We start from the raw sequence: 26,461 nt of genomic DNA, 5'->3' as shown, positions 1-26,461 counted from the left end.
GATCAGTGCACGTGAGAATAATGGTTGTGATATGCCATGCAAGTGCCCCACTGTGTGCTGGTAGGTGCCTGTGGCCAGGAAGTGGAGCACAGACACTACCTTCAGTAGGGGGGGATGGCGGTGGGTGTTTCAATCATGCTGACAATGTCGTTGTGTATCATGTCCACAATGGTGGTGATGGTGTCCCGGTCCAGTCGGTACAGGGTGTGGATGTGCTCAGCAGTGAGGTTCAATGGACTGGCTCTGATGCGTGGGATTGGGGGCTGCCTCTGTGGTGGCACTGGCTGTGCTGGTGGGGCTTGCTGGCCCTGCCTTGCCCTCCTTCTCCTCCTGCGTCTCCTCTGTGCAGCCTGTTGTTGTTGTTGTTGTTGTTGTTGTAGTTGAAGTTGTAGCACTTGCATTGCTATCAGGTCCTCCTGCCCCAACATTGCTAGTCCTATTGGTATCATTGTGGAGTGTGCCTGGGTCTGGGAAGGGGTTGGGTGTGCTCTTTTTCTACTTCCTGAGTCTGTATTGCCTCCACCTGTGCTGATTCTGTGCACCTGTGGCAGCTGGATTCACTGCACAAGGCCCTTTACGGTTGGTTCGCGATGGCGTTACTAGCGCCATGGCGGTAAGGTACTTTACGGGCTGGGTGATGGCGTTAGGTGCATGTCCGCTTGGGTCGGCATTCACGTACCTTTCCGCCATGGCGGTGATTACGGTGTGGGATGCCGCGTGCGCGCGTCCTTGGTGCAGTTAGCAGCAGCGTTAACTACGATGCCGCTAATGGCATCGTAGTTAACGGTCAGGGGTCATAATCGGACCTAGCGGAAAACGATGGCGGTAATCTTTTACCGCCATCGTTTTTCACTTAGCGCCAGGGTCGTAATGAGGCCCTGTATAGGTATTATCTTTGACTCGTCAGTGGTCTGCTATTGTCGTTTCTCTCTGTGGGGCTATGCGAAAATCACAGCAAATCCTAGATTCAATCTGCATATCATTTTATTAAATCTGTGCTTGGCATCGGTTTTTATATATAAGTGCATTTTGCACATATTTACAATCTCCTTGCCAAACTTATTTGCCACGCACGTGCGTGTGTGTTTTGGAGGATTTCAGAAGGGGGCAGTAGTTATCTCACTTTTCCATGACGGACCGATGGGCATGTGCAGGCAAGCATGCCTGTAAGCCTGATCATGGCACCCGCAAAAACGCAAGTTGCCTCGGCTAAGGGTACAGCTGCCAGGATGAATATATTCTTAGTCATTGGTACAACTCTTTAGCGAAATGTTATTGTTAATTGCATTACTGTGGCAATAAGACCCGAGGCGGTGGGCCAATACCGCCCCAGGTAATGCCCCTGGGGCTGTAGTTACAGGGCCGAGCGTGGCGAGGGCCTTAGCGAAGCCCAGGAGGCACTACCGTGGGAGGTATTGGCCCGCCGCCGAGGGTCATATTGCCATTAGTACACCGGCCCATTAGACTGGGGTACTAATGGCATTTATTTTCTGTTTTGCGAGTTTCGAAAAAAAATTAAAATGAAAAAAATGGCCTCCGGGAAAGGGAAAAACGTCTGTGGCGGCCATTGAGAGTGGACGCGCTGGGAACAGAAGTGTTTCTAGCGCGTTCGCTCCGAAGACCAGAAGAAAAAAGAAGGTAAGTGGGGTTGGGATGGTGTAAGGGAGGGGAAGCGGAAGGAAGAAAAAAAAATGTACCGCGGTCTCCGGCGGGGGACGATGGAAGCCTCCAGCCGTGTGGAGGCTTGGAGCAGGGATGGCCCCACTCCGAGTCTCCACACGGCTGGAGGTTTCCATCGTCCCCCGCCAGAGACCGCGGGATAGAAGGTAAGTGGGGTGGGGTGGGAGAAGGGAGGAAAGGGGAAAAAAAATGTCTTACCTGAGTCCCCGGCGGGGGACGACGGAAGCCTCCAGCCATGGGGAGGCTCAGAGCGGGGATTGTCCCATTTTGAGCCTCCTCATTGGCTGGGTGGCTGCCACGCCCCTCGCCAGGAACAGAGTACCCGCTACACACGGCGTACAAGGGAATACCATGTGGTATGGCTCGCAAATGAGCCAATCACTACAATGTATTCCCGTTGCACTGCGTGTGCCGGGTACTCTGTTCCTGACGAGGGGCGTTGCAGCCACCCAGCCAATGAGGAGGCTCAAAATTGGGCAATCCCCGCTCCGAGCCTCCCCATGGCTGCGTGTGTCAGGTACTAATTGGAGTTTCACTAGTAACCTTCAAGGCTATGTAGAGAATACATGTTCTTTATATTTTAGTAAACAAGGGGAAGACATGTGTGTTCGCATCTGATGTAATTAGGCTTTCTGTTTTCTGTGATCTCTGAAAATCATGATGGCAAGTGCAGCGTGAGAAATCCATCATGATTTCAAGCAAAGTGGAATGGGAGAATGGGCTCATATACAATCAATCCACTGTTCTGCCCCATACTCTTAAATTCCACCTGATCTCAGCCCACCTCTCTGACTGAGCAGAATACAGGACATTCAATCAACTCTCAGAGAAAGGGCATGAGTCAGCCAATCGGTTTATGCGAACCAATCAGATAATGGGCCTCATTCTGAGTAGGGCGGTAAGGGATACCGGGCACTGGTAAGGAGACTGGTGCCGGTAATCCCTTACCGCCCTACTACGAGGTCCCTTAGATCCTGGGCTGACCAGGTGTTAAGGATGGGACCCGTTAAGGGAACTGGGTGCAAATAAAGGGCTTGGCATATGCTGGCCTGTTATTTGCGCCCTCCCCATTCCCATTGAGCCCTATGGGTGCTCAAATGGGAATGGTTTGGTGAATGGGGACTTACCGGTCCCGCAAGGTCTGACTAGACCGGTAAATCCCCATTGAACCAAACCGAACACGGTACCGTTATTGGTGGCAGTCATGGCGCAAATAGCGCCATAACTACCACCAACCTCGGAATGAGGCCCAATGTCATTTTGCAACCTCTGATTAGGCATTTTGAATGAGTAACATTATGTTGGGCGATCAAACTTGTTCTTGCAGTGCTGAGAATTGAGATTAATCTGGTATGAGGCTTAAGTATGGATTATTATTCCATGCAATCAGGTGCCCAGACATGATTGGTCATTTGGATCGTATTTCATGCTTTTCATTCAATCCCAATGTGGACGCTCCCGCGCTGCCTGCTGAAAGAATGACACAGACATCCCATGACGCTGCTCCTCAGGCAGTGCAAAATGGAGAGAAGGAATTTGCGTAGTCTTCCTCAGCCACTGGAATTGTGCCACCCCCTAGAAATGACTGAGGCATGAGAAAGAAGCAGGCCCCTGGGGTCCAACAAAAGAATCATATTTTGTTGCCTACTTAAATTGCACTAAGTTGTTGCATTCACACCCACGTTCACGGGTGTTCCTGGACATTACCATTATGCCAGCCTGAGCCAAAGTAGGTTTGAGTGTAGTGAGGGCCTTGTGAGGGCTATTGACTGTTAATGCTCATAACCAGCGCCAAATACTTATGTGAACATTATGGCGGAGCCGATGCGGGAGTCGGAGCCGGCCCCAGAGGAGGCATAAAATTAACCTGGGCCGCAGCCCTGGAGGCTAAATAATGGAAAGGGCGAAAGCCCACTAAAAAATAACGAATGCCCTTGAAATTGGAACAGAGGGCAGCGTCATCATCCTTCCTTTCTCCCTGCAGCACAGGGAGCAAGGCACTTTTGTCTGCGTTTGCCTGCTGGTGTTCATGTACTTTCCCACTCGTCAACCCAGCAAGCAATGCGGAGAAAGGGTTGCATTGGAAACATCAAGGAGAGAAAGGTACTGTTGTCTGGGTGTGCCTGCAGGAGTTAATGGACTTTCTGACCCGGCAAGCCAGTGCATAGAAAGAGTTTCACTTGAAAAAAGCTGCATAGAGATCGAGGCTCCTTGGTCCAGGGGGCCTGCAGGACTAAAAATACTTTCCAACCCGTTTGGGCTAGCGGATCAAAGTGCATGATTAGGGAACGTGACATTTTGAGCACACAAAAGGTTTGGCAATTAAGGAGCTTGGAAAGTGAAGCCCAAATAAGGATGGATGCTGATCAGGCAGAGTCACCACAGGCAGGCGAGATGGCAGAGAAGGAACTAGAGTCTATCCAGCAGATGGCAAGGGCAGAAGCAACAAGGCATGGACCCAATTGGTCAATGAAAATGGTGGCAGAACTCGAAGGTGAAACAGCAAGGCCTTCAAGGAGCACAGCAAAATGCACCCCTCCTGTTTCTAGCATCAACAGAGGAGCAAGAATGAGAGGAACTGATTTCTCTGAATGAAGAGGAGCCTGTGGCCAAAGGAGAAAGATGTTAACGGCGAGGGCAATGGCCATGAGGCCAATGCCATGTTAAGCAATTTTGGGGCCCTGGGCACGGACATCTTTGGGGACCCCCTCCACCAAACCAAAGGAATTATGGGATCATGAATACTGCTTGTGCCCCCCACCCGTCGCAATCACATCCTATAGGTTGAGATGCTGTCTCGCAACATAATAAGCACATTTACTCCCTTTAAGTCCCCTTGCCCTCTTCATTTTTGCTCTAATCAGAATGATATACAAATAGCATTTGAAGGCCAACATAAGCAGTCTGCAAAGGGATTACTGTTCTTGTATACAGGATACTTTTGATCAATAACATCCAGGAAGGCAGATGTAGTATTAAAGCAGGACCGTATGAAAAAGGTACAATCAACCCATAATAGACAGAGAACTAACATTATCTACCTCACAGAATGCAAAAGTGCTCATGCATGGATAGAGACCACACATTTCAAGGAAGGAGAATGCCACACATACCGTAGCATGGATAGTGGAGGCAGACTAGAAGCTACTAGGAAGGTGTCTTTATCCAGACAGACTGAGATTAGCAGTGGGATATGGTTTCAAATAGTGTTGCCATTAGATATCAAAGTAACAAATGGCTGCAGTGTGCAATATAAATATCCTCACTATTAACACAATGAAACCATGAATAAAGCTTTCATGAAGATCATAACCTGAGAAGGAAATCACTCGGAAGGGCTGACAATTTTGAAAGGTTTAGGGACTGGCAATATTGAGAGGTTAGGCAATACAAGATTAAATGATATGCCCAGGATCACACATTGGTTAAGGGGTAAAGGGGTGAAGCTGGGATGTGTGTCGACTCTGTAATTTCTGCATTTTAACACTTTCTTTTCCAGTTCTTACCATGAACTAAAACAATCTCATTTTATTTTAAAAAGAACAGACTTGGAAAGTACACAAATCACGTTACCAAACATGACCATTTTTAAACAAAATATTATAGAAGGGTGTTATGCAAAATGGGAATGATTCTAGCTTCTTTCTCTCCATCATCAAGGGAAGTATATAAGAACCAACATACCAATCGATGAGATTTAACACATTTAATCTAGATTTGTCTTTTGTATTTTCAAGCTTTAAGTACGTCCAAAACAGTGGCTTGTGACATTTTCATTTATAAACGTGCATAAAAACCTTTGACTTTTACCAAAACGCAAACCGTTCTTTGTGTCTAACAAGCAGACCTTAACATATGCTTGTCTGAAGCCTGCAACATATTGTCCACTCTATTCTGTCTACCAACCCTTCCACCCAAATGGCCTACATAAGAAGAAAGATCAAGTAATGGGCTAAACGATACCAGCAGCATGCAAGAAGGCAAACCTCACAGAAGCCAGCACAGTAATGTAAGATATTTTAGATGATTTGACCAGAATCACTGTATCATCTGCTGGCAAATCCAGGATACAAACATGAACGCGGTTGTTCCATAGTCTTGAATTTGGATACATATTCACCCCTTGGACTAACAGTTTATGTCATTGTTGGAGGCGATTGCCTAGGTTTTACAACACTACATCTGAACAAACCAATTTCTAGACCTTCACGGTATGGATGATATGTTAGTTTTCATAGCAGCCCCTATCTGGTACAGGTACATTGCTGATAATAGCAGATGTTGTTCTGCAAAACAAGTACATATGCAGGCAGGTTTATAAACTTCAGTCATAGGAAAGGCTCAGCCAGCCTTGCTGGAATGTGATAGTCTAATTTTGCATACATATATCTGCAATGGGTGCTTCACACATTGAGCTAACTTCTGAACCATTGTGGCACTCAATTTATCAATATGCATTTTTACCATTGCCTATTGCACATGATCAATATAATTCCCACAGGAAGGAAAGAATGCTACGGAGTTGTGGCATAAGGAACGCACAAACTATCTATACCACAATGAACACAGAAAGCAATACATGATGAATTCATTGAGGCAGAATGCGCTTTCCAAAACAGAAAGGCAATGGGTTTAGAGCCTCAGCAGCACCCCATAAAATATCCTGGCGTGTGCTATTTAAGACTGGTGAACAATGAAATCTTAATTCTTCAGATCAGCTAGACTTGTGGGGCCCCATCCATGGTGGGGGCCCTGGGCAAGTGCCCCTTTTGCCCTCCCATAAAAACGTCCCTGCATGAGGCAGCAAACAAAAGCAGCAAAGAATAAGAGAGAAGCTGTTAAAAAGACAGTAGGGAACAAAGGGAGAGGAGGAAAGAAGGGGCCTGCAGCCAGCATGGCGGCGCCTGATAGGGAACCTCCTGGCAAGGCTGCAGTGAGCCCATCGTGCTTGAAGCCAGCATTGCAGAGGACATGGTGGAGGTACCTGCTTCCTTCAACAAACTGAAAGGTATCGTAAAGCAATGCTTGCCGGAATGGGATTGGGTAGCAATGGTCAATTAATGTGTGGCATAGTTAATGCATTTAATAACATGGTAAATGTAGGGGAAGGTCCACCACCAGTTAATCAGCAGGTAAATACAACAATGCTTATAGCTCAGAAGAGGGCAAACCTGGGGAGCAGCGCCACACCTTTTAGCCATCCAAGTACTAAACCTGTCCAATTGGAAGTCCTGAGCCTGCAGCCACCACAAGCAGGTCCACCCACCAACCAATCTCAGGGTGATGGGTAATGTAATGGCACAGCGTATGGGAGGGATATGCCCTGTTTTGCTCCATTAAGAGCCAAAGGCAATGAGCTGGTTTGGCACATACCGCTCCACATTAAGGAAAGGATATGGAAAAAGGAGGTCATAGATATGTTCACACTGTTGGAGCTAGAACAGACTGGGTTAGACATAAAACAGATGTCAGAAAAGGAAAAGGAAAAGAAAGAGAGGGACAGAGTAAGAGAGGAGGAAACCAATGAAAATTGTCTGGCAGGGTTCCGGATGCTTGCTTCCAACATAGTGTAGAAATACCCCAGTGACACGGTGGCCTTTAGGGCCTCTGAGTAGTATATACATAACGCTTATTTAATTTATGCTGGTGATGCTTTACTCAAATATGACAGGTGGATCAGGTTAAAAATGCAGGTCTGGCCAGCAATGTCATGGGACTATGTAGATGTTATAGGTTCCATAGATAAAATGGTGGCCGCTAAAGAGTTTGGGGACATGACACACCTGCCAGCGATTGTGCATTAACACAAGCTGGGGGGGATCCTGAGCCCATGAAAGTACATTATGTAAGCATTGAAATTAAAGGATGGGTCAGACAAATGGGAAAGAAAGAGGATGCAAGGCACCCCATAGATGTGGGAAAACTGTAGGACATGCTCAGGGTGCTGGAGATGGTGTGCAAGGACAGCTTTAAAGCCGCCATGTTTGGGACGACCTTTGGCTTGGCATTATTCTGGACCTTCAGGGTTAGCAAACTGGTACTGTGCAACAAGCAAGGGGGAGGAATAGGCTTCATGAGGATGGAAGATGTAGCCGTTTTGGGGGTAGTAGCGCAACAGTGGCTATGGAGATAAAAAAAAGACCAGGATGGCAAAAGTAGGGCAATAACATTGCACTGCATAAAAGACAGACCATGTTGCCTGGTGTGCCGCTTAAGGCAGTACTTTGCGAGGAGACCCTCCAGCATCCATGCTGCCCTTTCATTATTACACATGCTGGCTCGTCACGGAGCAGGTTTTAGTTTAAAGGGGTGATGTATCTAGTTTTCAAAGAAATAGGTATATCAAAGGGGGTCTTTGGCACATCAGCAGCAGGGGTAGACATGTGTCTGGAATGGATTAAGTGAGTAGGGGGTTGGAAGTTGAATTGTTATAAGAGGTATGTGAGGTTGAACGAGGTTTGAATATTGTGCCTACCTTTGCCCCCCCCACGCCCTTCCCAAAATACAGGACCGAGGAGGAACAGAATATCAGTTTGAGTGGTTGGTCACTCGTTTGTAACAAGGGCCAAAGCAAAATGGACAGGCCAGAGGGAGGACGTCACAGCACAAACATTCAAAGTCCAGTGGTAGGGGAAACCATGTATTAAATGAGCACAACTGGAGGAGTATCATGAGACGTTGTTACAGATGCACAGCAAACCTTAGGTCCTGATAGTACACCTGGGTGGCAACGCCTAACCAGTATAGGGAGGGGGATGCTATTAAGAAACATGATGGGAACTTTGCAAAAGCTGGGGACCTGCCTTGGGGGGACATCGATTTTGTGGTTGGAAATAATACCAAGAATAATATGCAGTTGGGCAGATGTGCACCAGGCAGTCGAAAGATCCCTGGAAAAATGTAATAAAGCAATGGCAAAGTTTTGCAAGGAAATGGGGCGCATGCAGATATGCCACGGGCTGATTAGTTTACAGGCACCTGAGTATTAAGAAGGAGATGGGGTGCACCATTTCCGAGAAGGGCATGGATCTTTTCTTACGGATCCTAACTACCAAGTTAATGGAGTTGTGAAGGGGAGCAAAATGGGGGGGCCAAAGAAGGGTGTGGACAATTCTGTGGCGTGGCGGTATGCAAGCAACGTGTTGAACTGCACAGACTATGAAGTGAGCTTTCTAACAATCCCATGGTGAGCCGCCCTCTGCGGCCCAGCATCGAGGGGGCTTTAATAAAGGAATAAAGCTCAGCTTTCCCTGTCATGAAAGGCCCAGGATCTCCTGCAAGGTCAGGCAGATCGATGAGACTTTCGGTTGGGTGAGCTTTGGGCTAATAAAATATGAAGATGATTGATTTAAGGGGGAAGTAAGGAAATGTTGATTGAGTCGCCTGGTCACCACGTAAGGAAAAATGGTTTCATTGCAAATATAATGTTTGAACGAACGAGTAATAATGTAACCAAAGTGTGTTTTTGCAGTGTGACAATCATGAAGTAGAACTGAATATATTGATTGTTGTGCACATTTAGTGAACATGAGGTCTTTTAAGCCACAAGAATAAGTGGGCTCTCGCCATTTGTTATTATTCTATAAGGGCTATGCTGCAGGTATTGTTAGTCAGACATGTTTATTGGAAAATTAACGCAGGAATGCATGTACTGAGATAGCCGGTCCGATAGCACTCGCTTTGACATCTGTGCAGAGCCTTCTTACGCAACTTTGAATCCTGGCAAGGCCAAACTCCGCCTTTCATCCTTCCGAGGTCGATAAATGAGCACCACACACCGTGGGTAATAATAAGCAGCACTCAGATACCTGAGGGTTTCTAGCGCTATATAAATGCTAAATTGTTATTATTGATTATCATTATTATGTGGCCAAGTGCCAAGGTTATTAGCATAGAGCATAGGGATTTCTTAAGAAAATATAGATGTTCTCTTTCTTGAAAAGGTAGCTGCGTTTGTGAGTACCTTTTTGAAAGACAGTCTTTCTCGAATCCAAAAGGGCTACCTTAGAAAGGAAATGGACTGGTGATTGAGTCATTTGTCCATGTCTATTTATTGTCTATTTCCACTGTGCACGTGTGGAAGATGGGGTCAGCCAGCAGAGAAGTTAAGTGAATTTATGGGAATGAGGGTGAGGTGAAAAACGTTTAGGAAGGGGGTGCACAGGAAGTGGGGAAGGTGTGATGGTAGAACCCCGACCAGCTGCTTTTTCCAAAAGTGGGCATATATTTTGCATTTATGTCAACCATTGGAGGGAGAAGACTGACTTGTTCCCTCTCACCCGTGTTTTTTTTTTTTTCAATATTAATGGGTTTGGAGCATTGGCTTAACATTTTTCAGCTCCATCTGGGAGCTAGTTGTGAAGTGGGTATAAAAAGATTATTGTTGTTAGAGTCTTAAGGATCACGAGTGACAGGCTTACAGCGTGCCAACTTCAAGACTGAATGTAGACTGGTCTGTGGTGGGTGCACAAAGCTATTTCCAATAAAGGGCAGAGATATTTGGGCATTTGTCAGTAACTAATGGCACGAATCAGGGTTCAGATTTTTCTAGACCAAAGATTCTCGGGAACAAATAATGCCTTATATTTTTATGGAATAGACTAAACCCTTCTTCCAAGCCTAGGGTGGAGTAGATGTGAGTTGCAGAGGGATGTACATTGTAATTTGGAAGGGCTTTTGATGAAATTGCTTGTGTTTAGGCATTTGGATGGCTATCTGGCTCAGATTGCGTATGTAAGGTGCCTGGCCAGCCTGTAAAAGGTCAGGATATTGTATTGGTATTCTGGCTTTCTGATTGTTTGTTGCAAGATCTTTCCTAGATCAGGACCCAATGAAAGGAATGTTATGTGTGTGGTTATGATCAGGTGGTTTTTTGTGCTGCCCACAAAATTTGCTGCTTAGGAAATGCCACCTATAAAAGAGGTGGGAGGCTGAGGCGCATGCAGCTGGTGGGGGAGACGCAGTCGCGGCAGAGGAAGCTGTGCACAGTGAGCAGCCTACATGCAGGCTGAGGTGGGTAAGAGGAGCACTTGGCAAACACGGTTCTTGCTTGTGGGTGGAGGCACAGGCGGGCAGAGAGATTGTATGCATGGATAGGGATGGAAGACTTGATGCAGTATAGGGGGTTTGGTGGAGCCCCCTACCCTCCACCTGATGACAATAACAGTTTGTGGGCAAAGTGCAGCATTTGGAGGCCAGAGTCGTGAGGCTGCTTTCAGTGCTTGCAGCTACCACCACATGGCTAAATTAAACAGAATTGATAGACTATGGAGATAATATTTGAACCTCACTTTCTGAAGTAGATTAAAATATAGTGTTTAGCTCTTGGGAGTTTATTGATGTATTTTCTTTGGAGTCCTTTGTAAGGTGCATTTCAGTAATCCGCACAAGACCTGGGTATTTCAATGACTTTAGTAATCTGGCTAAGGATGAAAAGGTGGTGTAATACGTTTTTATAACCAAGTTCACATGGGAGATGAATGACAGACTGAGTCAAAGATCGCCGCTACAGTATGCACTTGCTCTCTAGGGTGAGAGTATTGTCGCAAAGATGATGGTGTTACATTTCAATAGATACCCCAAGTAAAGTTTGCTTGAGCTAGTGATATTAAAGTAATGTTTCTTATTTGTTCCTTGGTTACAGACTCCAAATTCACTCGTAAAACAAAACGTATGTATAGGAGACACTTCGAAGCATTCACAGATATACCATAACATCTAAGGATTAGCCAGGCAGCTCCCAATTGCCTGTATAGGGACATTCATTCATAACATGAAGCTAACATTGCAGGCAGTGCACGGGTTATTGCCCCCATTTCACATGTGCAAGATCAGTCGGTTGTAAAAGTCCTTCATAGGTGGTTAAAGGTGAAAGAGTAGCCGAGAATGGCAATCTCATTTATGAACGCCTCTTGAAAGAAAGATGTCTTGTGTGTTCAATAGATTTTTAATAGAGTGCAGGTTTATTCCTTCTAATTGGTGATCATCACATGTTTCAAATGCCTTGTGCCAAGGCTGGGCTGGTTGCTCTCGTTTGAACTAGAATGGCAGTGGATGCCTTTGAAGTAGATGCAACAAACCATCTTTCTTTTCAATATAATGAACACATACAATACTTGACAAAACTAAACGACATACTAAGAAATTCCCCCTACCGCTCATAGCTCAGTTAACATCTTCCAACACACAAGCTGGTGATGGCAGAGACCATAATGATGTCTCTAGGTCTGCAGGACACACTTTCTGGAAATGCTGAGGAGCCTTACCAGTGCACAATGCATATACTTAGTGGTGTGCCCAATACTAGGTGTAGAACTCTAGATATTAAGGAGCTATATAGTTCAGTGCCATTTTGGGCCCTGTACCTTTGTGTAGCCCATATAACCTTGTGTTGTCATGCCTAATTGGATATCAGTGTAATAAAACAGAGCGTTTAAAACAGGCATTATTTTTTTTCCAGAGTGCACAGCCAAGTTGTAGGCTCCTCAATGTGACTGATCTTCTGTCCTGTGTCAGACAGCTTTTGGTTGATGTCCACCTACTTGGTTTCAGTAGATCTGATGCATTCATTAGCGGGCTGCATGAAATTCTGAAACCACTTATCAACTTCAATATATTGTATTTATGTATTAATTTATTTAATGAACATTACAGGGAGAACAATGCATTGTTGGCACAGAAATACTAAAAAAACGTTTAACATTGATTTACAGAGCGGAGGACCGGTGTCATTAACAATGGGTGAGAGAATGCGAATATAAGACCAGATGAAGTAGGGGAAGAAGAAACATTAACTAGGGACATGGACAGTAGGGCATGATATTGGAGCAGGAATGTGGAAGAAGTGTACATTTTAGGACGATAGGGGTAAGGGATAAGTGCTGTGATACACACTATCATTGCTCCAGAGGTCTCTTGACCAGCACTGGAAGGCGGGTTATTGCATGCATTGCTTGATTTAGACTGGGTCACCTAGCCCTCGAGGGATATCCTTACTGGCCATTTGTTTGGAAGTTGAGGAAGTCCCTGACATCAGAGAGACTCCTTATGAGTGCGTCATGCAGCTTGACATTTGGGTGGTCATTGCGCTCCCCTTAGTAAAGTGACAAGTTGAGCAACCAGTATCAAAGAATCAGTCCAGGATAACACCAGAGCGAGGCACACACTACACCACATACCAGTCATGGCCTCTCTGGAGTCTGAGTGCAACCCATACAGTCCCCACCTAGAGTCAGGTAATGTATCTGCAAAGAAGATTAATAAGTAGCAGCAAATTATGCATCTCATACTTATCTTCTAAATGTATTGATCACTAGCCACAGTTGGGGTTCTGGATAATTACTGAGGTTTTAATAACATGTGCACTCAACATCATCTCTCCAGGAAAAATAGTTAATTCTACATTGGATCCAGTGACTCTTCCATTTGAGATCCGCAAGAGCTCTCTGATGGTAAATGTGATTAATTGACTTCTGCCCTCCAGCAGTACACGGATGAGTAGAGGACACAATGCACACTCAGATCTCACACTTCTGCAAACCAAGAAGCAACACAATCATAAAGATAAAAGCGGCCCAATTATGAGATATACCTTCTTAGCCTTTTGTGGTGATGTGGGCCGAGGGAAGGCTAAGTTCTTAAGTGGGGTGTGACTGTGATTCAGTAGCAACCCAAACAGCAATAATACAACAGACCAAAACAAAGGGAATGTCCAATAAAGGTCTAAAAAATGTGCACTTTAATTAAACACACCATGAACAATACTAACTAACTACAGCAAGCCACCCCTCTAGAAGGAACACAGAATATGCAAAGATAGTTGATGCAGCACTGTGGGTAAAATGACAGGGGGAGTAAAGACAATGAAAATACCATATGTTCAAAATGTTCAAAGGATATGTTCTTGAGGTTGCAAAAGGGGATTCAAATGACCGAGCCAGTCTCCAGGGGACAAAGATGGACCAAGGGTGCAGAGGTCAGTCAAAAATACATTTGCCAATGTCGGCATAAAAGCAGGCTTCTCAGTGTTGTTCAATGGTTCATTTCAATTTGATGAGCCAGTGGTTGCTTTGTTACAGCGGCAACCCAGCTTCAAGTTGGGGTTTGAATGGAATGTAGCTGCGATCTTGAAGTGTCGACTTGAGTTGCATGGATCGGGCGACCACCAGGTTCGGTTGTCGAGGTTCGATGGTGGAGAGCTTGGTACAGGATGCACTTGAGAGTTGACTCAATGCCAAGACTTGACGGTTGCTGTTTGGAGGAATACCAGCACTGGTACGATGGACAGGCAGGAGCAGTGATGAATAATCTGGTCAGTAAAATCATACTCAGGGAATTCAAAGGCCAAGATGAGTGCATTTCCTGGGCACCCAAACATGGGAGTCTGGTACACACCTTCAGGTCCTGGGAAAATAGTATGGATGGAAGATGGGTACTTCTTGATCCAGTAGCAGAGTTCTCCCCCAAAAGACCCAAAGGTCCCTGGGGATGGTTAGGGGACAGTGTTTCCCTCTGCCTTGGAACACCTGTCTTCACCTCACAACTGGAGGTCTTGAGGGTCAAACAAAACCTTCTGAAAGGGTTGAAGTAAAAGAATGATTCTAAGTAGTGGTGGGCGAGCCTTTCTTTTAAAGGTAAAAGTCCACAGGCGATTGCACTAAAGCTAGCCATAGGGGTCCAATCCCTATTCTTGAAAGAAGTGGACTTTGCCCTACTGACACCTCAAAGTGCTTTGTGCTAGAGGAAGTGGAGGGACAGGAAGGAGAGGTAGAGACAGAGAGAAACAAGATTGTGGAACCTTCCGTCAACTTTACAAACCTCTCCTTGTCTATACTAACCGTGCCACCTATCCTTCTCAATAGGATCAAAGGCCCCTTTGGTATGCAGCACCCTGATGTGATGCTACTCCTTTTGAATGGGTGTGCTCCTCTGATTCCAAGGCTGAGGCCAGCTTCCTGTTGAGTGGTTGTCTCTGGGTGAGGGTGTTACCTACCCTCACAAAGAGAACATTGTAGAGGTATAGCCATTCTGGTCCCTGTCCTGTCACTTGGCCAGAATACTCATCACCTTCCTTAGCTGAACTTGCTCACAGGAGCCGAAACGTGTGATATCAAATTGGATGTGGCTGCAATGATTATGACATATATCAGGCATAGCTTATGTTTAGAAATTACCCTGCAGCCAGGATGGGTTACTTATAATCATGATATTTTAGAACAGTGGTGTTTATCTTCAATGACATCCTTGTGCTGCAGTGACTTTGGCTGTCACTTCAGCTGTCAAGAAGGCACCTGTGATCTGTACCTTTTCTGTGCCACTGCAATCATGCTACTGATGCAGTAATGCACAGGTGTACACAATGCTTTGGCATGGAGTTTAGGAAAGGAGAATTGATCGGAAGATTACCCTTTCAGAGATGGAATAACCTGCATCATCTTATTGCATACACATTTAAAAAAAGTCTTCTACAACCTTACCAAATGGCAATAAGTGACAGTAAAGCACTGCGGTATACTAGAGCAAACTGTTAAAAGGCTGCAAGGCATTGTCTCCTCTACCTAAATACTGATGCATTCATGCTCTGTGTTTAGGTTCATGTGCACTCAGCAATGATCTGATTTTCTGGTACCTGTTTTCTATGTTCTTATGTCATGCGGTTGTGGCATCAGATCATAGTATAATATGTCTACTCTTCTGATGATCTCTTGAACTGCGCTCTGGCTATACATTTATTTGTACAATCTCTGTACTGGTAGGCAGGATTATACATAGGAGAGCGTATTACTATACACTGATTAATTCACTAAACAAATTAGAAGTGTGTTCACTTCTCACATACAGCATCCTGTTGCCCGTGCAACAATGTGGAAGACAGCCATTTGTGAAGACCCATCACAAACACCTTATTCTTTCTTAAACTTATTGATAAGGCAGCGACTACGCAGCTACAATCCCACATACTCAATTCTGGTATACTGCATGTGAAGCTATCAGGTTTCCGAAGTTTTCATGGAACAGAGACCGCAATGCTGGATCTCCAAACACATATGCTTGGTAAATTGTAACACAGCAAGACGGGGCTGCTGGTGCTATTAGACCTATCGGCAGCCTTCAACTTGCTGGATCATAAAATTCTGCTCAATAGGATGGCATCGGTAGGTAGACTCTCCAATAATGCCATTGCCTGGCTTAGATCCTTCTTGGAGGGTCGTCAGTCTCGTGTCCATTGGGGTGACTGTGCCTCCGAGCCACAGATTATAACATGTGGAGTTCCACAGGGGGCATGCCTTTCCCCCCTGCTGTTCAATATTTATATTCTTCCCTTATGTGTTGAGTTGGAATCTCTGGGGATCTTTTTCTGTAATTATGCAGATGATTTCCAGCTGGTATTGAACATAATCGGGAATTACGAGGCTGACCAACAAAAGGTAGCCGAAGCATATGACGTCATAAAACAATGGATGTCAACAAATTGGCTCTGCCTAAATGCTGCTAAAACCGAGCTGATGCTCTTCAGCTCCTAGCATGCCATATCCAAACTAAGCCAAGTCTACAATTGTTTTACGATAGAAGGTACTTAAATTAAAATCGTGAAGAAAGTCAAGACTCTGGGTACCTATATGGAGGAAAGTCTTGATAGTGAGGCACATGTTACAGCCATTTCTACTAACACTAACTACCATCTGAAGGTACTTAGACAAGTAGCCCCGTTAATATCGGTAGAAAACCGTATAAAACTTGTAAGAGCAGTAATATTGTCACGTGTGGACTATTGCAACGCACTGTTGGGAGGAGTCAATAAGGCTGATATCCAACAGTTGCAGAAGATACAAAATGCAGCCGTGAGAATTATTTTTCAGACGAAAAGTTCGGAACCCACTAGTGCGGCTAGAAGACAACTTCACTGTCTCCCAGTGGGACCCCGTATCCACTTTAAAATGCGCACTACATGCCATAAGTGTATCTTTGGAAATGCTCCTTTATATTTGAAGGAGAATATTGACATTTATCAACCGACGAGAAGCTTACGATCCTTATTTGGCTCTCTGTTGGTTCTGCCCCGGATAAAAAGATCCTGTGGTTTAGGGTGGGCCTTCCATGTCTGAGGAGCCCAAGCCTGGAACTCTCTTCCACCATAAATGCACAAGACAGAGAATCATCTTGCCTTCCGTAAACAGTTGAAGACAATCCTGTTTAAATAGAATAGCTCTGCTTCTATCCCACTTCTATCTTTCGGCGCCTGGATGACTGCGGGCTTTGGCACGTTATAAGCGCAATTAACATAACATAACCTAACATAACTGACAAAACTTTCATTTTTAAATGGATGCCTACCTCTGAGACGGAAAAGACAGTAAATAGTTTCTGCAATTCTTCCTCTATACTGATGCTCTACACAATTCTATCACACTGGTTTACCACTACTCTAGTTACTTGCTGAAGTTCAACATCGAGTAGTACCCTTACGCCACCTTCATCTAAAAAGCGGCAAGACCACTGGTCTAAGCACTATTGTTTGGGGCGTAAATTGGCAGATTATGTGTAAGTAACCATGATGTCCACCAGTGACTGCTCTCCTGGCACTCTTGGTTCAACACAGCATTATCAAGGAATATTGAGTGGCAAAATGGTCCAGGGAGATAGAGTTCTTGCATTAAACTAGCTTAAATACCTTTATAGATTATTAGAGAGGGTTGCCCTCAGAAAAATCAAGCAATCTTTTAGCATGGGATGTTGAGTAAGCACCTTAATTGTACATTTTTCTAATTTAGGAATTCTCTAGTGGTAACATGCTAATAATGTGTATGCATACAATCCTTGATTCGGACAATTGTTTCTTAATAACAGAGTTGTTTTTTGAACAAGTGATTCTTCAATACCTCTGGCAGAGTCTTGTCCTTCACTACAGCTGCTTAGTTAAGTGGTTCTTCAAAGGTTTTTTGAATGTAATCTGTCTAAATAAAACAAACCTATTAAGCATGCCGTAGATGCTGTGCAGAAGTGTTAACACAGTTATTATTGCGACAAAACAATATTCAAATGCATAGGTGTGAATAGAGAGGGAGTGTTTGAGTATTAAACAATCCTGACATCTTTTTCATCATTTCTTTGGTTGATTCCAATGCTTGAATGCTGCAAAGGGTCGCAATAATGAGCATTGTAAGGAGAGTGCCAGCATCGCCTTTCCTAGTCTTATTGCATGCACTGTTAGTATTTCTTTAATGATGTAGACAAATATACAAGTCATGGGGCCTCATTCAGAGGTTGGTGCTAGTAATGGCGCTATTAGTGCCAGGACTAGCACCATTACTGGTACCGTGTCCGTCCTCGTTCAATGGGGACTTACCGGTCTAGTCTGACCTTTGCGGGACCGGTAAGTCCCCATTGAAAATGTCAATCCCCATTCCTATTTGAGCCCCCATAGGGCTCAAATGGGAATGGGGATTGTAAGTATCTTGTAAGTACTCCTACAATACTGTACAATGTACAATACAAAGACACAGAAACTGCCTGCAATGACCCTTGCCTCATACCATTAGTGTATGGCCGCCGACACTAACTTTGCATTGTAAGAGGATTCAATTCAGCACTACAGCCAAGTCAACGCCTAGTCTAGAATACTGAGTGAAAACCCTTATTGATATATCTTTATGTCCAGTTCATGCGTTCTGGATGACTACCCCTATATAACACCCCTCTCTTGGAATCCCCCTGACCCCACTGAGCCAAGATGTAGTTCTGTTTTGCAAGTTAAAGGTTTATTTGATAACTTAAACAATATATATTATATAACGCTTTATAATAATTAATAATTGAATATCACACTTAAGCTGATATGCTAAAGATTAACAACGGAGAATCTGGCACTAGCACACTTCTTTATAATCACTAAGGAGTTGACATGAAATGAATAAGATAGCACACTGGTAAATAGGGACAGAAGAATAATGTGGAAGAGAATGCTTTATAGGGTTCAAGGAAATGCAAGGTTGAATGAATGAAATGCAGTATAGAAAATACTCAATATGATTTCAACAAAACAATGTAATCACTTTTCTCTGGCAGTCCCCTCCCACCCTTGATGCAATGCAAGGAAATGGAAGGAAAGCACACAGTTCTCAGAAATGCAATAAAATGTGATTCAGCTCACCCCAGCAAGCTTGGACTACAGAAGTTTAAACACAGGCCCAAATGCTTTTAAATGTGCTGGCAATGTAGAAAGAAATATGCTAAAATGCTTTTAATTCCCTCTAGGAGGTTCAGGGTGAGTGAAATCAAGTTAATATTAGTCCAGGCTCACTTTAGCAAGGATCTAGGGTGTAACTAGCAGGTTAAACGAATTTTTGCAACGGAAGGCAAGCAGCAGCAGATTTTTACACGTGGAGAAATTTTGCAAATCGCGGCAAATTCGCGAGTGCGTTTTCCGCGATTACGGCATAACTATAGGGGGTAGGGCAGTTTGCAACTAGAAAATGACAAGTGACAGCTTTACAAATGACAGGTGGCAGTTAGGAGGCAGTTCTACTTAGATTAAAATAGCTTGGATTATATTATTTTAACTAAGAGATTGGTTCTGCACAGTTTTCTAGGTACTCACACTATATTCTTGAGTTAAATGGGCCTCGCCACGGATCTGGTCAGGTTTTAGACTGGACTCTGGTCTCTGCACTTCACAGTGATCTGGGTCAGCTCTCTCTGGTTCTGCTAACAGTGGTCTGTATCAGCTCTGCTCTGCTGGTCTGGTCTAGGTTTCTGGTTCTGGATATTTGATAGATTTGAAGTCTCTATGTCTGCTCTCTGAAGGTTGAGGAGGTAAAGTATGGATTTTCCAGCAGAGCGTCCCGCAGCAAATGGATTTGAAGGTCCCTATCTGTCCTGTCTGTCTGCTTTTATGTGGTTTTTTTATGGGTGTGTGTGCAGCATCACTAGACCCTACCCCTCTCCACTTATCATTGGCCAAGCTTTCATTTCTCCCCTGATTGGGGGAGCTAAGTTGTGTCAGAGTGATGTCATTTTACAGCCTGCAGAAAGTCCACTCCTCCTGTCAACTTACACACAAATCTAGATTTGAACCAAATACATATTTGCAGAGGTACATATTGTTTAAAATCATATGCACCCCTCACATATCACAGGAGGTATCCTCTGTTCAAACTCTGCTCTTCCTGGGAGCTTGCATTCAGAAATGGCAATATTTTGCACTTTTTAACTGGTTTGCAATACCGGACATTACCCCAAATTTACACACATGTGCGCAAGGAGTATGGACATTAGTTGATGAAGTGTCAGATTTTTCACATGCACACATTTTGAGTAAAACCTTCTTTTGCGCTAAAACCCCCCTGAACATGCCACCGGTTCTAAAAACCTCTTAAAATGTGGGCAGAAAAATCACAAGAATTATGGTATCATTTAAATAATTTTCACAAGTCCGTACTTTGAGTTATTCATCTTTTTCTAAAACCGTATTCTGGCTATAGAGGTGTGTCTTTTCAGGTCACATGGTACAGAAACCAGTCTTTCCAGTTTCTGCCAAACTCAGAGACCCTGCCCCTCCCAGCTTCTGCCAAGAGGAAGCTGTTTTATGACATCTGCAATAAACCATCTGCCTGAGTCAGGACAGGGCTTTGTTCAGAGCTCCTGTATTCTGTGGGGGCTCCCCTTAATTCAATTATCAGAGAGATGGCATATCCTTAGTGTGGCCAGCAAAAGGCAGATAGGCCTGGGAACACAGCTGTGACTCAAGTTTCATCTCCTGTCGGGGGTAGTTGCCAGGCAGAATTCAGTTCCTTAAGCCAGGTTTCAGATAAAATGTCACTTTTTGTTACCCAGTTTAAGTCAAGACAATGTTTACATATGCAGCTAGAATGCTGATTTTAAGTTTAAAACTATGACATTTAAACAATTGCAACCTATGTGACACTCAAAGTAGGTCACTCATTTCTTTTAAACATTTAAATTTTTAGTGTCTTTCAGTCCAAATTTACTTAAACTGCTGAAATCCACAGCTCAGCCAGTCTTGTTATAAACCTTCAAGTCACTTCAGAATATAACTTTACATTGGATCCACCTCTTAAAATGTCTTTCTTTGGCATGTTTTGGGTTCATTTATTCAGTTTTACAAAAAGTAAAATCTGGTGTTGTTTTAAAACGCCGGCTTTCTGATAGTGGTGAGTACTGGTACTGCACCCCTTTTTGGGATTTAAGAAAATGAATTCCCAACAGTTATGGGTTTGCTTTTGGCAATCAGCATTGCCACTCCCAATGGTTTCAGACTACTGTGTGGGTAGTCCAATGGTGGGTTTAGGCAGTGTCCTTCTGTGCCCATAACATCGGCAAAAATAAGTGGCAGCCTATTCTTCATGCATTTCCCTGTGCATTTTCTGGGAAGCTCTGGCCATCATGATGTTTTCCATGTCAGTACTGCACAGTTTTGAGGTATGGCTTGGATGCGTGGATAAAAACATCCCACAAGCCCCCCTCTTGCGATGGCCATTCTATTTCCTGAAGGGACTCGCAAGACCTGGGATGTTTCCTCATCTTCTTCCCATAGATGGCACAGTTCAGCATCGTTTTCTCGAACCGGTCGGATCGATCGGTTCTCCTCGCCGGTCCTGATGGAAAGATTGGGCGGTACCCCGGGCCCGTTGCGTCTCTGCTCCCGGTCTCTGGATCGTCCTCCTTGGCCTGTCTCAAGGTTTTCTTTCTCCTAGGACGACAAAGGAAGAGCGGCAATACCTATTCATAGACGTTGTTCCACCACTGTTGAGATAGTGGGGCAGCATATGCATTTCATCATAACGAAACATTACATTCTTATTTTGAAAAAAAACAGTATAACTAAGAGACAGTTTCATGCAAATCACAAAATTTTAGAGACTAGATGTGGTATGTTTTATGGTTGGACTGAATTAGTCTGAGATAGTACCCGCTACGATTCCAGAGGATTCCTCCAGTTGTTGCAGAGTGTGCCTGGGATGGCAACATTTCAACTGGTTTATGTAGACCCACTTGTCTTCCCCCGCTGCCAAAGGACCTTTGGGGATGTGGATTTTGTAGGCCACAGGGGAGATCTTGTTGATGATCTCAAAGGGTCCCTTCCACGTAGGCAAAAATTTCCGCTGTTTTGCCTGGTTTCTTTGGAAGTTGTATAGATAGACCCGGTCTCCCACCTGATATTCCTTCCTGGAAGTCTTCAGATCATAGTGGGTCTTCATGCTATCAGCTGATCTTTCTAGATTCCGCTGAGCGTAAGCAAAAGCATGTTGGAGGTGTTTCCTTAAATTCTCCACATACTCATGAGTAGTGGAGGCATTTATCAGTGTCTGCTCTTGGGTCCTGTAGAGCAAATGCTGAGGAAGCACCATCTTGTGTCCAGTCATCAACTCAAATGGTGACATTTTGGTTGCAGATGAAGGGGTAGATCTGATGGCCATTAGGACCAGAGGTAATCGGATATCCCAACTTGGCCCAGAATCTGCCACAAACTTTTTTAAGATGCTCACAATGGTTCGGTTGTAGCGTTCCACTGCTCCAGAAGAAGCTGGCCTGTAAGCAATGTGTAGCTTTCTCTTGACCCCCAGTATCTCCCACATCTTTGTCATTACTTCACTGGTGAAGTGGCTACCTCTGTCTGACTCAATCCTTTGAGGTAGACCAAAACGGGAAAAGATGTGGTTAATCATCAAGGCAGCTGCAGTTTCTGCCTTGCAATTTGGGGCTGGGAGACATTCCACCCACTTGGTAAACAAGCATGTCACAGTCAACATGTACTTATTCCCCCTAGCAGAGCGAATCACGGGGCCTACAAAGTCGATTTGTAAATCTGACCATGGCAGTGTCATCCCCCGCTTTTGGAGAGGCGCACGGTGCGTGAGGGATGATGGCTGAAATTGTGCACACACAAGACACCCCTTCAAATATTGGTCAAGGTCCTGCCCCATGTGTGGCCAGTAGGCAACCTCTCTTAAGATCTCAAGTGTTGTATGAAACCCCCTATGACCGGCTGTAGCCGCATCATGGGCGTGACTTAACATCAGGCTTCGGAATGAGGTAGGAACCACCCACTGATCGTGGCCAGCTTTGGATTTCCTTACCAACAAACCGTCTTGGATCCGGAACATTTTTGGACATTTCATCAACACTCTTAGGTCCTCTTTCCCAGTGTAATCGGTATCCGTCAGGGGAAAGTTCTCAGGGTCCTCAAAGTGCTGGTAAAATTTACCAATTATTGGATCCCCCTTCTGAGCTGTAATCAAATCAGCATCAGGGGTCTCCTTACTCCATTGTGCAATTGAAAGGTCGTTGTGAGCACTTGTCTGGGACCTAGTGATAGCAGTGACCTGGATTTCCCCCAACAGGGACTCAATCTCAATTAGATCCCCTTGGATGGCCCCGGTTTTGGCCAGCTGATCAGCTAAGTCATTTCCAGTTTTGTCTGGTCCCTCTACTTTGGAATGACCCTTGATCTTTTTCCAATAGATGGTCATCTCATTCGAGGTGACCAGATCATCAATGTTTTGGATCAACTTCCCATGTTTCAAGGGTTTGTTGTTAGCACATAACATGCCTCTGGTTTTCCAATTAACCAGGTTTGCCACGAACCCGTTCCGTACATAATCCGAATCTGTGATTATGACCAGTTCGCTGAGTTGATGCTGGACAGCAGTGAGGATGGCCTGATGCACAGCCATCAATTCTGCCACCTGACTACTTCGGGGACCAATTTTGTATCCAGCAGAGGGTTCTGGGGACTCATTCACCCATGCGTTCCCTACGCCAGCCACCAGTTCTTTCTCCCCGTCGTTGTCAACATGGTAAGAGCATCCATCCACATACACAGTGGGCATTCCCTCACACTTGTCTTCTTCAAAGACTTTGTGTGGGGAATTAAGGTATGCCTCCGTGTTGTCCTTGATTTTTAGACTTTCGTCCTCGAGACAGTTTTCTCTGGCACAATCATGCAAGTCAGCCAGACCTTGCGCGAGGGGACTCTTCTTGTTTTGGCCATATCTGACCTCCACAGGAAAGCCTTGCATTGACAGAATCCAAGAAGTAATTCGGGAATTACTCACATTTCTGGCCCGGATTCTGTCACTTTGGAGATATTGCAGAGGCTGGTGTGGAGTCTCCACTATGATGTGTTCCCCCTGGATAAACGGGCGGTAATTCTTCAATGCCCATACCGTTGCCAGGAGTGCCTTCTCACAATCGTTGAATTTTTTCTCCACAGAGGATAAAGTTTTGCTCGCATAGGAGATTACTTTATTGACCTTGTCATGCTTTTGGTATAATACTGCCGTCAAGCACGTATTAGAGAACCCCGTCTCCAGGAAGAACTCCTTGTTTCTGACAGGGTAAGCTAGGCAAGGCGCTTGTGAGAGGCTTCTCTTGAGTTGTCTTACTGCCTCGGCTTGTTCTGGACCCCATTCCCACTTGACCCCCCCCTTCAGGAGATGAATCAGGGGTCTGGTGATCTCTGCGTAGCCCTCAATGAACTTTCTGCTGTAATTAGTCAGTCCAAGGAGGCTCCTTAGTTCTCGCAGAGTTGTGGGGTCTTTCAGTTTCTGAAGTGCTTCCACTTTCTTTTCCTGGGGAAAGAGACCCTGAGGAGTAATCTCATGCCCCAAGAAATTAACACAGGTTCTACACCACTGTGCTTTCTGAAAGGAAAGTTTTGCTCCGGCGGCCCTCAACTGTGTCAGAACATAACGGATCTCCGCTATGTGTTCCTCCACAGTTGAGCTTTTGATGAGGACATCATCTACATAAGCCAGGTTACCCCTCGCACCCAGGTCGGGCATGGCCTTATGTAGGAAAATGTTCAACTCATTACCGGAGTTAAGGTATCCGAAGGGAGTCCGGGTCCATGTGTACTGCTGGCCCCCAAAGGTAAAAGCCAGTTTGTATTGGTCCTCCCTACTGACAGGCACGGTCCAGTACCCATTGGTCAGGTCTATTGCAGTGAATACCTGTGACCCTTGGATCTGGGCCAGCCCTTGGTCAATGTAGGGCAGAGGCCATCGGGAAGTATGGACCCGTTTGTTGAGCTCCCTGAGGTCGGCGCAGAGTCTCCACTGGCCGTTTGGCTTCAGTATTCCCAGCACCGGATTATTGAAGGTGCTGTGGACTGGACGGATTATTCCCCGGGACTCAAGGTTCTTAATTATTTCAGTAAGGGACTCCATTGATGCGAGAGGCAAGCGATATTGCTTCACAAACACTGGAGTCATGCCAGGGTCCGTGGGGATTGTTGTTGTGTGGATGTCAGTGCGACCACAGTCATATGAGTCTACCGCAAAGAGATCTTGGAAATCCAAGAAAACTTGTTTCAACTTTTGCTTTTGTTCCAGAGTCACACAGGCATCAGCTAGGTTGACTCTCTCTTCCACCATCTGCCTGAAGCCTGGAAAGACTTCTGGTTTGGCTATCTCCGCAGCCTCCTCCAACTGGGTGGAGAAGTCCCTGGTCAGAGTGCTGATTTGGACCGGAGGCTTCAGGTGGGAAAGGCAGCCCTCATGGACCTGGAAAATCACCTCATCCCTCCTGAAGTCACAAGTCACATCTTCCTTACCATAAAGGCAAGAAGTGTACACCAGGAAGTTCCCCCCATGCCGGGTAAAAATCCTGTCTGGTGTTGTATTGTCGTCACTGTCACTGTCAAAGCAGTCCTTGGGGATTGGCCCTAACAGTTCATTTCCAAGATCAATGGAGAAATGTCGGTCATCAACCGCCATTCCAATAATGGTGCCTGCGGCTAGAGTAATACTCTTTAAGTCGCTGTTATCCACCTCTATTGGAATGGTGTCATGTTCTATGTTGACTAATGGAGTTGGGTTTACCCCCAACCCTTGCTGTTGGAGAGAAGCATTTAGATGTATATAAGCATCAGGGTTTTGCAAATATTGTCCTCTTTTAACTTTCACTTCCAGGGAGAATTGTCGGGTCCTTTCTGGGATGGTGACTTCCTCTTTGATCTGAATTTCAACTGCATAAGGTAGCAATTGAGCTGACCTAAATGCTTTTTCTGGATCATCAAAGCCCATGGGATTATCCGCTAATCGGGACCAAGCTTTGAAGTTTATCAGGTCCAAACTAATGGCAAAGCGATTGAGAATGTCACTGCCTAAGTAAAAGGCGGCAGTGACGTCTCGCACGACCCAACAATTATGGACTATGCTCTTGTTGCCAATGGAGATTTTGAGCATACACCTGCTTGGCAGGAGATGTTTGGAATTAGGTGCTTCCAGGTCCATTTCCCATTTGTCTATCAGTTTGAAGGTGGGAATGGCTGGATCTTTTGGGAGTTGGCGAAACATGACTTCGCTGATGAAGCTCTTACCATTGTTCACACACACTCGAGCGAGAACATAGTCCTTCCCATCATTTAACTGAACAGGGATGAACACCTGCTCTCCAATTTGCTGAATATCAGCCAGGCCCTGAGCTGATTTCACATCTTTCTGGACTATAGGAGTGGGAGTTTCTGATTGTGGATTAGTATAGAATTTCAGAGTGTTTTCTTCCAGCTTGGAGTACCACTTTAGACTGGAAGGAAGGTTGATTTTCAGAAATGGAGAGGATCCTCCATCACCAGTCTGTTGTCCTACTGCTATTACTGTCACGTCTGGAATTTGGCTATTCTGGAAGTGAAATTCTACTTGGTCAGATTTTTGTTCAACCATGTGGCAGGTGCCGTTTAAACTAACATGGTTGACACTCTGTTTTAATTTTATTGGACGGCTAGTCTGGGTCCAGAGGACCTTGTTTACACAATCTATTA

This window comes from Ambystoma mexicanum, chromosome 1q, assembly GCF_040938575.1.
Source record: "Ambystoma mexicanum isolate Mex_15411 chromosome 1q, UKY_AmexF1_1, whole genome shotgun sequence".
Classification (NCBI taxonomy): Eukaryota; Metazoa; Chordata; class Amphibia; order Caudata; family Ambystomatidae; genus Ambystoma; species Ambystoma mexicanum.
The sequence above is the reverse complement of the archived record's forward strand: the minus strand, read 5'-3'. Positions refer to the sequence as shown.